Source organism: Anser brachyrhynchus, assembly GCF_964034855.1.
Source record: "Anser brachyrhynchus genome assembly, chromosome: 1".
NCBI classification, from domain to species: Eukaryota; Metazoa; Chordata; class Aves; order Anseriformes; family Anatidae; genus Anser; species Anser brachyrhynchus.
The window spans coordinates 175,155,328-175,169,420 of NC_137694.1; the positions used below are offsets into that span (position 1 = coordinate 175,155,328).

General features: G+C 42.4%; 1 long non-coding RNA gene across 1 annotated transcript in view; it reads right to left on the bottom strand.

Moving 5' to 3' along the window:
- Positions 1 to 259: 259 nt before the first annotated feature.
- Positions 260 to 14,093, bottom strand: part of LOC308188226 — a 74,128-nt gene continuing 60,294 nt past the window's right edge. Inside the window, exons 2-3 of the long non-coding RNA XR_013945279.1 lie at positions 3,055 to 3,103; positions 260 to 1,015 (exon numbers count right to left, since the gene is read on the bottom strand). This is a non-coding gene — a long non-coding RNA (uncharacterized lncRNA). The remainder of the gene's footprint in view (positions 1,016 to 3,054; positions 3,104 to 14,093) is intronic.

Sequence of the window (14,093 nt, forward strand, 5' to 3'; positions counted from 1 at the left end):
CCCTTCCCTTCCCTTCCCTTCCCTTCCCTTCCCTTCCCTTCCCTTCCCTTCCCTTCCCTTCCCTTCCCTTCCCTTCCCTTCCCTTCCCTTCCCTTCCCTTCCCTTCCCTTCCCTTCCCTTCCCTTCCCTTCCCTTCCCTTCCCTTCCCTTCCCTTCCCTTCCCTTCCCTTCCCTTCCCTTCCCTTCCCTTCCCTTCCCTTCCCTTCCCTTCCCTTCCCTTCCCTTCCCTTCCCTTCCCTTCCCTTCCCTTCCCTTCCCTTCCCTTCCCTTCCCTTCCCCTTCCTCTTTTCCTTCTCCTTCTCCTTCTCCTTCTCCTTCTCCTTCTCCTTCTCCTTCTCCTTCTCCTTCTCCTTCTCCTTCTCCTTCTCCTTCTCCTTCTCCTTCTCCTTCTCCTTCTCCTTCTCCTTCTCCTTCTCCTTCTCCTTCTCCTTTTTTTTCCTGGCTTCTCTAAAATATAAATAAGAACTTTTCCTGTAAATAAATATGGATTTTATTTGCCTCCCTCATTTTTTTTTTCTTGGATAAGACCAAAAAAAATAGGTAAGAATGCAAAATTCTCTTCATCGACTTCAATGGAAGTCATATTTTCTTTTCAGCCATCAAGATACTACATATGACCCTCTTAAAACAGCGCTTACAAAATAAAGGTGTCAGGTTTATGTGTCTATAAGCAAAATCACAGATGAATATGGATATAAAGTTTAATTCCATAGAGATCAGAAATGTTTGAAACACCTCATGCAGTAAAGGAAAGAGTTTGGACTTGAGAATGTTGTCTTGGTGTGATAGAGGTAATCTTGACAGCTACAGAGCTAGGAAAGTGATAATGAAAATTCTTGCGTTGAAGACAAATCAGTTGCAGTTTCTCAGAATAGTGCTTTAATGTTTAGGTTTTATAACTAATGATTCTAAAGATGCTCGCTCTAAGACCTCATCAGTGCTGCTGCTCCTTCTTGCCCCTGGAGGTTATGCTGTGTTATGCCTTGCTGAATTGTCCAGTTCTTTTTTTCTGATACTGAACAAGAGATTAAAAAAAAAAAAAAAAAAAAAAAAAGGGAGAGACAGGTTGACATAAGGACAAATAAAAGAAATGTATTTCTGTCCTAGGAACTCTAAAATTCTTCTTGTCTTGCAAAACATTTCCCACTGCATAAGACAAATTACAGTGAATAATCTTCGCCTCCTATTATACAAAATGTTCCCTGTCTCCAAAAAATGATAGAAAATGAAAACTCTGCAAACTGTATGCACAAATGCATCTATATATATATATCTGTAAAAATACAGGTAGAAACCTCACTAACTTGAATCTTGACCAAATAGCCTTTGGATTTAAACTTAGAAACATAGTCCTTTGAAACAACACTCATATCAGTAGAACCTGTGGCCTCCAAGGAATCAATCATTTTAATTATTTATCTTAAACGAAAATATATCAAACAGTCTTTCTTAGTTAAATCACAAAAAATAACGTACATGCTTGCTGTCTGCCTGATCCCATTTTAGCTGAGTGAAAGAAGTTTCAATTAATATTCTAGGTTCTTGAAACCCTTACGTCTTTTGGCAAGGAATTACAAAGGCTGTTAATTTATTACTATGAACACATCTTTCCTTTACATGCATTCTAAAAATTGTTATTTTTTTCAATTAAAATTCTGTTTTTGTTTTTCAAGATAACAAGTATGTATATTTGTTACATCTGTCCAATCACTCAATATTAATTTCTTTGCTAAAAAATAAAATAAAATTAAATTAAATTAAAAAACTTTTTAAAGGCTTCTCACACAAGCTTTTTCATTTGACCAGAAGTAAAAGATTTCAAGACCAAATTGCTACTATTTCTAAATCACACAGAATACTGTTAAGAATTGGTTTTTCAAATCACCCGGTTTTGGAAATAAGTTGTGGGATTCACCTGTCCTTACTGTAGATGTTTGAAGGTTATAACTTTTTATCCCTTTCCATTAATGGATATAAACCCCCTCTAGAGCACAGTTCATTGCTTCCTAAGGTGGTCACATAAGACAAGTTAAATGTTAATTCTTGTTTTGAGATGTCTGCACCTTGCCATTTGAGAATGGAGGGACGCATAAGCCATGGTGACCATCTCACGCTGGTTTCATACATGTGCATGCAAAATTAGGAAATCCCATACAGTATTGCACACTAAATATTCAATATATATTCAGTATATTCAAGAAAGTACTGAAAGACCAGCAGACTTTGATAATAAAATTAAAATGTCTTCCAGAACATATGGATGACTTAGTGTTACTATGTAAAAAGATTTTTCTTTTGTGTGAAATGTCATGTCAAACACTTGTTTGAGTTATTCGGTAGTAACAATGTTCATATTTCGAGTAAGTGCTGAACACTTATTTATGTGATGGATACTGTGCACTCACTACTATCATTGATAACTATCAGCTCAGTGAGGCAGGAATTCACAATCCCGTCAGATAAAAGCAGTCTTTACAACATTCAGCTGTAAAATGTTCTTTTGCATCATACAGCCTACACAACCTGATTTTAAGGATCCTTATAACAGCGGCTGCAGAGCAAATGTGAAAGAGAAACTTACAATATAAACAGCAAATTCTATGAATCTGCTGTCATTTAACTGCACAGAATCCAGCTGAAAAAGAATAGCTGACTAGAACCACAGAATCACAAAATGGTTTAGGTTGGGAGGGACCTCTGGAGGTTATCTTGTCCAACCCCATGTGGAGAATAGTCAGACTAGTTAGTGTCACTGAAAACTGATAAGCACCAGCCTTGGGAAAGGGGAGTTGAGCAGCTTGCTCCTGCTTATCTCTTACACAAAGTTTGTGGATGGAAGTCCACAAGTTTGGTACAAACGGTTGCTGAAGGAGGGACTCTTGAGGTGGCTGGCTGGCCCTGTTTTTGTGCCACAACAGAATCTTGAAGGCCATGGTGCCCATAGTCAAACATTTTGCTTCAAAATGTTTAAAACTAATATTGAAGTTCACATCCCTGAATATGATAATGAGCTTAATGAAGTACATGGTAAACGTAAATTACTACAGTACTCACCTCTTCACCCAAATCATGCTAAACATCACTCCAGGAGGGTGGGGGTGGACTGTGGGGGAACAAATATGGTTAGAATATAAAGGAAAAGAGGAAAGCGTAGAAAGTTAGTGTTAGGAGTTACTGTTATGAGGATGTGTTATACTTAGGAAAAAAAAAGAAGAGCAGGGGTTGCAAAGATAGAACTGGAGACCTAGAAGAGACAGTCGACAGTCTGTGCCCCTTCTCCTCCACCAAGACAGGGATGCCTTCTTGGTAAATTCTGTGCCTTCACCTTTTGGTTAGGAATACCTTATCCAAAACTGTCTCAGTAAAAGCCTTTATCAGGACTCTGAAACAGGCAAATGTTTGATGTTAAAAAGTCCCCTTTAACATGACACCCCATGCTGAAGCAGGGACACCTAGGCTTGCACAGGACTGTGTTGAGGTGTTGAGTCAGGCTTTAAATGTTTCCAAGGAGACTACACAACCTGTCAGGGCAACCTCTTCCAGAGTTTTTGAGATTTATGATTAAGCCCATCCCCCAATCCTTGGAACATTCTGTCTTGTCAGGCTGCTCACAAATTATAACAAACAAGAAACACTGTCTGCAAAAGCTGTTCTCATGCAGTAAGTCATAAATAGTAAAAAAGCATATTCTCATCTCAGATATTCCATCCCGTGTCAATGTAAAAATAACTTCCAACTCTCTGTGTTTTCAATTGACTCATATTCATTATGTTTTACCTTTCAGAAGTAATGCATGAGTTTTCATTTAAAGTAATGACATTTAACACAATATAGGAAAAAAAATATTAACTGTTGCCTTTAGAAACTAACTTTCATTTGATGAATTTCTTATAGAAAAGATTTTGGAGTTCTGTGGACCAGTGAATTGCAGACAACTTTTTATTGCTTAAATATATTCAGAATAACTTTTCTGTGGGATAAAAACAAAATAATGATAAAATTGTCCTACAGCTTTACACAGAGAGACATCACAATTATTTTATATTTTGCAAACAAAATAATACTAGATGTGATTTTATTCAAAGGAGTCTAAGGCAGTTAGACATCAAATTACCACTAAAATTTCATAATATATTCCCATTTGCTTGCTTGAAAGTAGCTGTTAGTGTGTGCTTGTATCCCTCTGTGTGAAAATATATGTATTTAAATATAGATACATGTGGGTGTGTGTACTTTTCAATGCCTATGTGTTTGTAATACAAGAGGAAATTAGATGAATAATACAGAATGTGTTATCAGGTATTTCATCTTCATTCTCGGTGAGGAACATCTTCAGTGGAATACTCTAACGCTGTCCTATAAAATCAATTTTTTTCTGTTTCTCCTTATGACTGATAAGAGGATGGATACTTCCTTCTGTTGTACTCATTATCATCCTGCTGCATTTATCAATTACTGTATTCTTTTAACCTCTTCTACTTACACTGTTTTCTTCCATATATGATTATTTCTTTCCTTGATCTGTGACATGCCTTTCTCCCACTGTTGGAAAGGACTTCATGTTGTTTTGTTGTCATAAAGGGCAACAGAAAATAATTAAATTGATTATTTCATATATATATGTAAGCAAACCAAATGATTATTTGACTTGCGGTTGGATGCTGTTGATGGAGTTTTGGAAGCTCTCAAGGAACCAAAGAACTGCATTAACTGCCTGAAATAATTACAGATCCCATAACTCTCATCATCTGTACTGTACTGTCTTTGAACATTCATGGAGTTAATTTGCTCCACTCTTACTCTATAGTTTATCTTAGAATGTGAACATAAATCTCTGTAAATATTCAATGGAACAATCTCCCAGGAAGAAACACTGTAGTTCATGTAGGAACATGAAGGTAGTACAATGAGAAATTAAGCCAAAGAATTAGTTTCCCATAAGGGACATATGCACAGTGACTGAATGATAAGTCAATGATCCAACATAAATTATTTTCCTGGAATATTTCTTACATCTTGACACACCATTATCCTTTATACTTGGCTGTGAATGCTGCCAGGGTACAGTCCAATACGCATAGGCAGGAAAAACAGACCATAACTGTTTCTGATTTAGGGCTATTAAAATTAACCAAGGCTGAATAAGTTGAAAGTGGCACTGCTGATATCACCAAGCAGTATATTAAAAAATATTCCAAAATTATTTACTGAACTAAAGCTTTCATAATCAAAATGTGAAGAAATCTTCAGAAGATAAATCTAGACAGATCCTGTTAGCCCTTTGTAGTGGGTTTACATGGCAAGGTTTTGGTAGCAGGAGGCCATAGGGGTGGCTTCTGTGAGAAGGATCTAGAAGCTGTCCCATGTTTGGTAAGGGCCCCACTGCTGACCAGAGCTGAGCCAATAAGTGATGTTGTTTTGCGCCTCTGTGAGAGCATATTTAAGACAGGGAAAAAAAAAAAAAAAAAAAGAAAAAAAACCACACTGCAACACACAGCAGCTGGGAGAGTGAGAGGAGTGAGGAACAGCCTTGCAGGCGCCAAGGTCAGTGAAGAAGGAGGGGGAGAGGTGCTCCAGGTGCCGGGGAAGAAGTCCCCTGCGGCCTGTGGTGAGGACCATGGTGAAGCAGGTTGTCCCCCTGCCGCCCATGGAGTACCACGGTGGAGCAGGATTCCACGCTGCAGCCCGTGGAGGAGACCACGGTAGAGCAGGTGGACCTGCACCAACAGAGACTGCGGCCTGTGGAAGACCCCTGCCAGAGCAGATTCCAGGCCGGAGCTGTAGCCCATGGAGAGGAGACCACGCAGGAGCAGGTGACCTGACAGGAGCTGCTGCCTGTGGGGGACCCAGGTTGGAGCAGTTTGCTCCTGAGGGATGGACCCCGTGGTACGGACCCATATCTGGAGCAGTTCTTGAAGAGCTGCTGCCTATGGGCAGCCCACGCCGGATCAGTTCAGCAAGGACTGCATCCCGTGGGAGGGACCCCACAGCACAGGGGACGAGAGTGATTGAGAAGGAGCGGCGGCGGCGAAGAAGCACTATAGACTGACCATAACCCCCATTCCCCCGTTCCCCTGAACCGCTCGGGGGGAGGAGGTGGAAGAGGGTGGATGGGGGGGAAGGTGCTTTTGGTTTCTTTCCTTTGTTTCTCGCTTCTCTAGATTGTTAGCAATAGGCAATAAATCTTACTATCTCCCTATGCTGAGTCTGTTTTACCCATCACAATAATTACTGCGTGATCTCCTCGTCCTTATCTCAACCCTTGAGCCCTTTTCATCATATTTTCTCCCCCTTCCTCTTTGAGGAGGGGGAATGAGAGAGCGGTTGTGGTGGAGCTTGGCCGCTCACCTGAGTAAAACCACTGCACCCTTACACTAAGATAGTTTCCTACTGGAGTATTTTGTCTTGAGAAAAGGTTGCAGACATGCCTATTTAAAGGCCAGTGTGAGCCTCACACAAGAACTGTGTGAGAGTTCACAAAAAGAAATTCCACGCCCCTGAACTGCCTTCATGTGCCAAGTATTGCATCAATATTTACACTCCTTTCTGAGTTGTTGTTTATACTCCTAATTTCCGCAGTTCACTTTTTTCAAAAAGCGCCATGGCCAAAGGCCAAAAGGATAAAAGTTCTGCTTACAAAAGTCATACAACCTAGAGTTAGAAGGCTCTTCAAATCCACCCTCTGTATTTTACAACCAAGTAAGCGACAGGCAGGATCAAACACTGCCAGCACTGGCAGCCTTCTGTTCTCCCTTATTCAAATAATAATATGAAATAATGTCATTATGTTCAGTATGTTTTCTCCATATTTATACCAGTGTCACCACCAGGAGAAAGGAGCCAAAATTCAGTTACTGAAAGTGTGCATTTTGCTGTTTTTAAGGTCTTTTTTATTAAAATGTCTCTTGATAGGTCTGTTCTATCCTAGATTCTTATTCTAGTGAACCTTGTTATATTCACCCATTTCTAAGAGTGCATCATTTTAAACAATACCTCAAAAGAGATTATTCTTACATCAGAACAGAGCTATGCATGCACCAAAAGAGCTTAGCATTCCAGAATTGGTATCTCACAGGGATGAACAAACATTTGACTGATATTGAGAGTCCTAGGATGCATTTATGTTAATGAAGTTTCTAATGCAAAAGTTACAATAATGCAATTCACCTTCAATGTAACCCTCCTGCTCAGTGTGTGTCAGATCAATTAGTTTGTCCAGGACTATGTCCATTCAGGGTTTGAACACATCCACAGAGAAGGACTCCACAGCCTTTTTGAGTAGCCAGTTCCAGTGTTCAGTCACTTTCACAGTAATTTTTTTTCTTATGTTTAGACAGAATTTTCTGCATTTCAGATTGTGCTCATTGCCTCATGTCCTTTCATTAAGCACTGCTGAGAAGAATGCCTATCTATTTCCTACAGTTGACTTCTGCACATTGATAAGATCCCCCTGAGCCTTCACTACTCCAGGCTGAACAATCCCACCTCTCTCTGCCTTTTCATGTATGAGAGATGTTCTGGTCCTTTAATCTTTTGGGCTCTTCACTGGACTCGCTCCATTAACTTATTAATGGAAAGGTTACTCCATTAACCTTTCTTAGAGTGGCAAGCCCAGAACAGGACACAGTACTCTAGATGTGGCCTCACCAGTGCTGAGTAGAGAGGAAGAACCATGTCCCTTGACCTGCTAACAGTTCTCTAGGGAAGAAGCTCCAGGATGCATTTGTTGTTGTTTTTTTTTTTTTTTTTTTTTACTGCAAAGGTACATTGTTTTCTCATGGTCAGCCAGGCCTGTCAGGAACACAAAGTCATTCTTGGAAAAGCTACATTCCATCTGATTGGCCCCCAGCCTATACTGGGTTGTGGGGTTAATTTTTGCTAGGTGCAGAACTGTTTCACTTTGTTGAACTCCATGAGACTTCTGTTGGCCCATTTTTCCCCCTTGTCAAAATTCTTATGAATGACAGTGTATCAGCCACTCTTCCCAGATTTGTATCACCAGCAAACCTGAAGAGCTTAAACAGTAAGGGACCCACTATCAACCCTTGGATTACTTTACTAGTACCTAGACTCCTTATGGACTTTGTGCCATTAATCACAGCTATCTGAGCACAACAAGATACCTTGTGGTTCAGGTCACTGTCCACTTACCTAACCCAGAGTTTAACAGTTGAAGTTAAGGATGAGGATGTTATATAGTGTCAAAAGCCTTACTACAGTCAAAATACACAACATTCACTGTTCTCAATGCTTCCACCACCAGGGATGTTTTATGATTACTTGATATGTTGCTTCACCACCCACCCCAGGATTAAAGTGAGGCTGACCAGTCTGTAGTACTGCAGATTGTGGGGAACAATGAAAAAGGGTTTTTTAAGTATGCTATCAGGAAAGAGGACCAGAGTAAACATTGGCCTGATATTTGATGAGGTTGGTCACCTAACAAACAGAGACATAGATAGACAAAGCAGAGATATTTAATGCATTTTTTGACTCTGTCTTCAGCACCGATGATGGGCTCTGGAATCCGAGCTGTCCTGAGTTGGAGGACTGTAACTGCAGGAATGATAAACTCCCAGCCAACCCTGCACTTGTGAGGGATTTGCTGCTCTGGTTGGATGCGTATAAGTCCATGGGGCCTGATTCATCCCAGGGTACTCAGAAAGCTGGCTGATGTCCTTGTGGGACCTCTCTCAATTATTTTTCAATGGTCTTGGGAATCTAGAGAGGTCTCAGTTGACTGGAAGCTGGCAAATGTGGTCTCAGTTTTCAAGAAGGGCAAGAAGGAAGATCCTGGCAATTACAGGCCTGTCAGTCTCACTTCAGTGCCTGGTAAAATTGTGGAGATTATTCTGAGAGTTCTTGAAACACACCTGAAGGACAACGCACGCGTTGGTAACAGCCAACATGAGTTCATAAGGGGAAGGTGATGTTTAACAAACATAATTTCCTTTTATGACAAGGTGACCCATCTAGTTGACCAAGAGAAGCCAGTTGATATAATCTTTCTGGATTTCAGTAAAGCTTCTGATACTGTCTCTCACAGTATATTTCTGGGAAAAAATAAATATATAAATAAAAATGAATAGAATGCAGCTAGATAAAAGCGTAATGAGACGGATGAACAATTGGTTTATGGGTCGGGCTCAAAGGGCTCTTGTAAATGGGGTTACATTGGGATAGTGAACTGTCACAAGCGGGGTCCCCCAGGGCTCCATTTTAGGACCAGTCCTCTTCAATGTTTTCATAAATGATTTGGATGTTGGACTTGAAGGTTTTTTGAGCAAGTTCATGGATGATACTAAATTGGGTAGAGCTGTTGACTCCATCGAGGGTTGTGAGGCTTTGCATAGAGATCTAGACAAATTAGAGAGCTGGACAATCACCAACAATATGAAGTTTAACAAGAGCAAGTGACGGATTCTGCAGCTGGGAAGGGGCAAACCTGGTTTTATATACAGACTGGGGGATGAGATGCTGGAGATCAGACCCACAGAAATGGGTCTCGGGCTTTTGGTCGACAGCAAGCTGAACATGAGCCAGAAGTGTGGCTTGGCAGCCAGGAGGGCCAACCATACTCTGGGGTGCATCAATAATGGCATTGCTAGCTGGTCAAGGGAAGTGATGCTCCTGCTCTACTCTGCACTGGTGTGGCCTCACCTTGAGTACTGTGTGCAGTTTTGGGTGCCACAATATAAGAAAGATATTAAAGTGTTAGAGAGTGTCCTGAGGAGGGCTACCAAGATGGTGAAGGGTCTGGAGGTAAAGACCTATGAGGAGCAGCTGAAGTCACTTGGATTATTCAGCCTGGAGGAGAGAAGACTGAGGGAAGACCTCATTGCAGTCTACAACTTCCTCGCAAGGGGGAGTGGAGGGGCAAGCACTGGTCTCTTCTCTCTTGTGACCAGTGATAGGACCCAAGGAAATGGCTTGAAGCTGTGACAGGGGCAGTTCAGGCTGGATATCAGGTAAAGTTTTTTCACCGAGAGGGTGGTCAGGCACTGGAACCGGCTCCCCAGGGAAGCAGTCACAGCACTGAGTCTGCTGGAGTTCAAGAAATGTTTGTGCTCTCAGAAACATGGTCTGATTTTTTGGGTGGTCCTTTGGTGACCCAGGAGTTGGACTTGATGATCATAGAATCATAGAATGGCCTGGGTTAAAAAGGACCTTAAAGGTCATCTAGTTTCAACCCCCCTACTCTGGCAGGGTTGCCAACCACTAGAGTAGTCTGCCCAGAGCCACATCCAGCCTGGCCTTGAATGCCTCCAGGGATAGGGCATCCACAACCTCTCTGGGCAACCTGTTCCAGTGCCCCACCACCCTCTGAGTGAAATCCTTGTGGGTCCCTTCCAACTCAGGATATTCTATTATTCTATGACCTTGCCTTTTTTAAAGATAGGAGTGACATTTATATTCTTCTGGTCCTCAGGAACCTGCCTCAATCACCATGCTCTTTCAAGGATAACCCTGTCCACAAACTCTTTACCTGGTTGTTGATTATTCTGTACGTGTTTCATAGTTTAAAGTTCTTCTTACAAGGTTGGTAGGTTAATAGCAGAATTACCCACTTAGGTGACTCCTTTCACTTCCAGGCAGTCATCAGTTCTCAAAGAAGGTCCCATGGTCACAGAAAACAATACCCTGTTGCTGATACCAGCCACACAGCCACAGGATTTGTCCACTCCTCCTCAACCCCTTTCCCCTCACTGACAGACTTGAGGAAAAGACAGCTTAGTACATTATGGCTTCAATCATCACGTCCAGAGCCATATAGTGAAGCCTGATAATATGCAGTTCTCCACTGGTATTATCATTGGTGCGCATAAGAAACAGCAGCAGGGGACAATCATACAAGGTCAGACAAACCTTGACAGCATCTGTACAACTTCATAAAATGATCCCTGGGTAAGCAGCAAACCTCATTTATTTGTCCATGAGGAAGAGAAAAAATAAAAGTCATTTTTCACTAGAGAAAAAATAAAAGTAATCTGCTCTGTATTTTATCCAAGTTCCCATGTTTGCTGTTAGCCTACATAACTCACACTGGGTAAGTCCTGCCAAAACACTCTTAAGAATATGTATTGGATTTATGTGGCAAGGTTTTGGTAGTGGTGAGGGCTGCAGGGCAACGTCTTTGAAGAAAAGACGAGGCTGTCCTGTGCCAGACACAGACGGTTCCAGCCAGCTCCAAGGGCCCCACTGCTGGGCAGGGCTGGGCCCAGCAGCAACACTGGTGGTGCCTTTGGGAAACGTATTTATGAAAGGGCAAAAATTGCTGTGCAGCATCTGTGATAGAGAAGTAAGAAAAAAAATGTGTGAGAAACAACCCTATAGACACCAAGGGAAATAAAGAAGGAGGGGGATGAAATGATCCAGAGCAGAACTTCCCCTGCAGCCCTTGGAGAAGACCATGGTGGAGCAGGCTGTCCCCCAGCAGCCCAGTAAGGACAATGCCAGAGCAGATATGCACACTACATCCATGAAGGACCCCACACTGGACATGCAGGTGGGCATGACATCAAGGAAGCTGCAGCCCAAGAAAAGTCTATGCAGGAACAGGCTCCTGGCAGGGACTGTGACCAGTTCATGAACAACTATGTCTTCTGGGAGAGACCCCATAATGGATCAGGGGAAAATCATGAGGAGGAAGGAGCATCAGAGATGAAGTGTTGCAGACTGACTGCAAGGCCAATTCCCAATCTTCCCTGCGCATCTTGGGGTGGGGGGCAGAGGAGGTAGAGGTGTTAGGAGTGAAAGCGTGAAGTTGAGCATAGGAAGAAGGAGGATGGAGGGGGAAGTGGGGAGGATGTTTTTAGTTATACATTTGTTTCTCACTACACAACTTTATTTGGCAATAAATAAAATTAAACTTTCCCCAGTCAAGTGTCCTTTCTGGTGGCCAGTGATAAGACCCAAGGAAATGGCTTGAAGCAGCGACTAGGGTAGTTCAAGCTGGATATCAGGAACAAATTCTTCACCGAGAGCATGGTCAGGCACTGGAACAGGCTCCCCAGGGAAGTGGTCACAGCACTGAGCCTGCTGGAGTTCAAGAAGCATTTGGACAGTGCTCTCGGACACATGGTCTGATTTTTGGGTGGTCCTTTGGTGACCCAGGAGTTGGACTTGATGATTCTTGTGGGTTCGTGTAGTGGGTTTATGTGGCAAAGGAGTATTTTCTTCGAGAAGAATCCAGAAGCTGCCCCAAGTTAGATAAGGGCCCTGCCACTGGCCAAAGCCAAGCCAATAAGCGATGTTGTTTGCACCTCTGTGACAGCAGATTTAAGAAAGGGGAAGAAAAAAAAACTGCTGGGGAACAGCAGCTGGGAGAGAGAGAGGAGTGAGAAACAGCCCTGCAGACTTCAAGGTCTCTAAAGAAGGAGGGGGAGAAGTGCTTCAGGCGCTGGAGCAGAAGTCCCCTGAGACCTGTGGTGAGGTCCCTGGTGGAGTAGGCTGTCCCCCTGCAACCCATGGGTCCCACAGTGGAGCAGATCTCCATGCTGCAGCCTGTGGAGGATACCACGGTGAAGCAGGTGGATGTGGCCTGTTGAGGACCCCTGCAGGAGCATGCCCTGGGCCGGACCTGTAGCCCATGGAAAGGAGCCCATGCAGGAGCAGGGGGTCTGGGGGGAGCTGCCACCCATTGTGTACCCGTGCTGGAGCAATTTGCTCCTGACAGATGGACCCTGTGGTACGGACCCATGTTGGAGCAGTTCTTGAAGAGCTGCTGCCTATGGGAAGCCCATGTAGGATCACTTTGGGAAGGATGGCATCCCGTGGGAGGGACCCCATGTGGAACAGGGGCAGAGAGTGACTGAGAAGGTGCGGCGGAGACAAAGTGCTATAGACTGACTGCAACTCCCATTTTCCCATTCCCCTGTGCCACTTGGCAGGGGCAGGGAGGTAGAAGAGGGCGGATGTAGGGGAAGGCAGTTTTGGTCTCTTTCCTTTGTTTCTCACTTCTCTAACTTGTTAGTAATAGGCAATAAATCTTACCATCTTCCTACATTGAGTCTGTTTTGCCCGTCATGATAACTGTTGAGCGATCTCCCCGTCCTTATCTCAACCCTTGAGCCTTTTGCATTGTATTTTCTCCTCCTTCTTTTTGAGGAGGGGGAGTGAGAGAGCAGTTGTGGTGGAGCTCAGATGTCCACCTGAGTAAATCCACCACAGTTCCTTCCAACTTGGGATATTCTATGATTCTATTAGTCTGTTTTTCCCATAACAGGAACAGCTGGTGTATGATCTCTCCATCCTTATCTCAAGCCACAAGCTATTTCATCTTAATTTATCCCCTTGTCTTGCTGAGGAGAGGGAGTGGGAGAGCAATTTAGTGGTCACCTGGCAGCCAGCCAAGGTTAACCCACCATAGGACAACATAAATGCAATTTATATATGCCTAATTTATATTAAACACTCAAAATAATGAAATATCACTAAGTACTATAGTACTCAATATCTTTACTAGAGAATGCAACATTATGGAGGAGCTTGAAGTTATGAAGATTACTGACACAGATAAGTTCACAAATCTTTAAAGAAAATAAATTGTGTGTAACAAGTTGTCATGCATATAGATTTACTAGTATGTTTTGCTAATTGACTGTGCTTAGGAAAATAAGTGGCCAAAAAAATACCAAAAGCAATGTTATTGTTCTTAGCTGGCAGTACTATTAGCAGGTTAACGTTTGATTTAATTCATCTGAGTAACTAAACTTCATATTGCATAAATCCGTTTAAACTTATTGCTTTTATTTATATTAATTCCATTAGTCCCTAGTACATATAATTGCAATCATAAAACAGAATTGCCAAAGTGATGATAAAAGATTTGTTGACTCTTCTGTGGAACAAGCAGGCTCTGGCTGGTATGAACAATCACTGCAGTCTGATTAGTGTGTAGTGTTCCAGCCCCAGTATTGCTTGCTGCTAGATAATATTTTACTATAAGGATGAATTATATTTGCAAAGTACAGTGATAATATTCAGAGGACCATGTCTACTGATACTCATTTAGCAACAAGCATTTGCTGATGCTTATATCCTTGCCAGTTTATCCATTACAGGAAAGAATATACAAGCAGGACATTATAAAA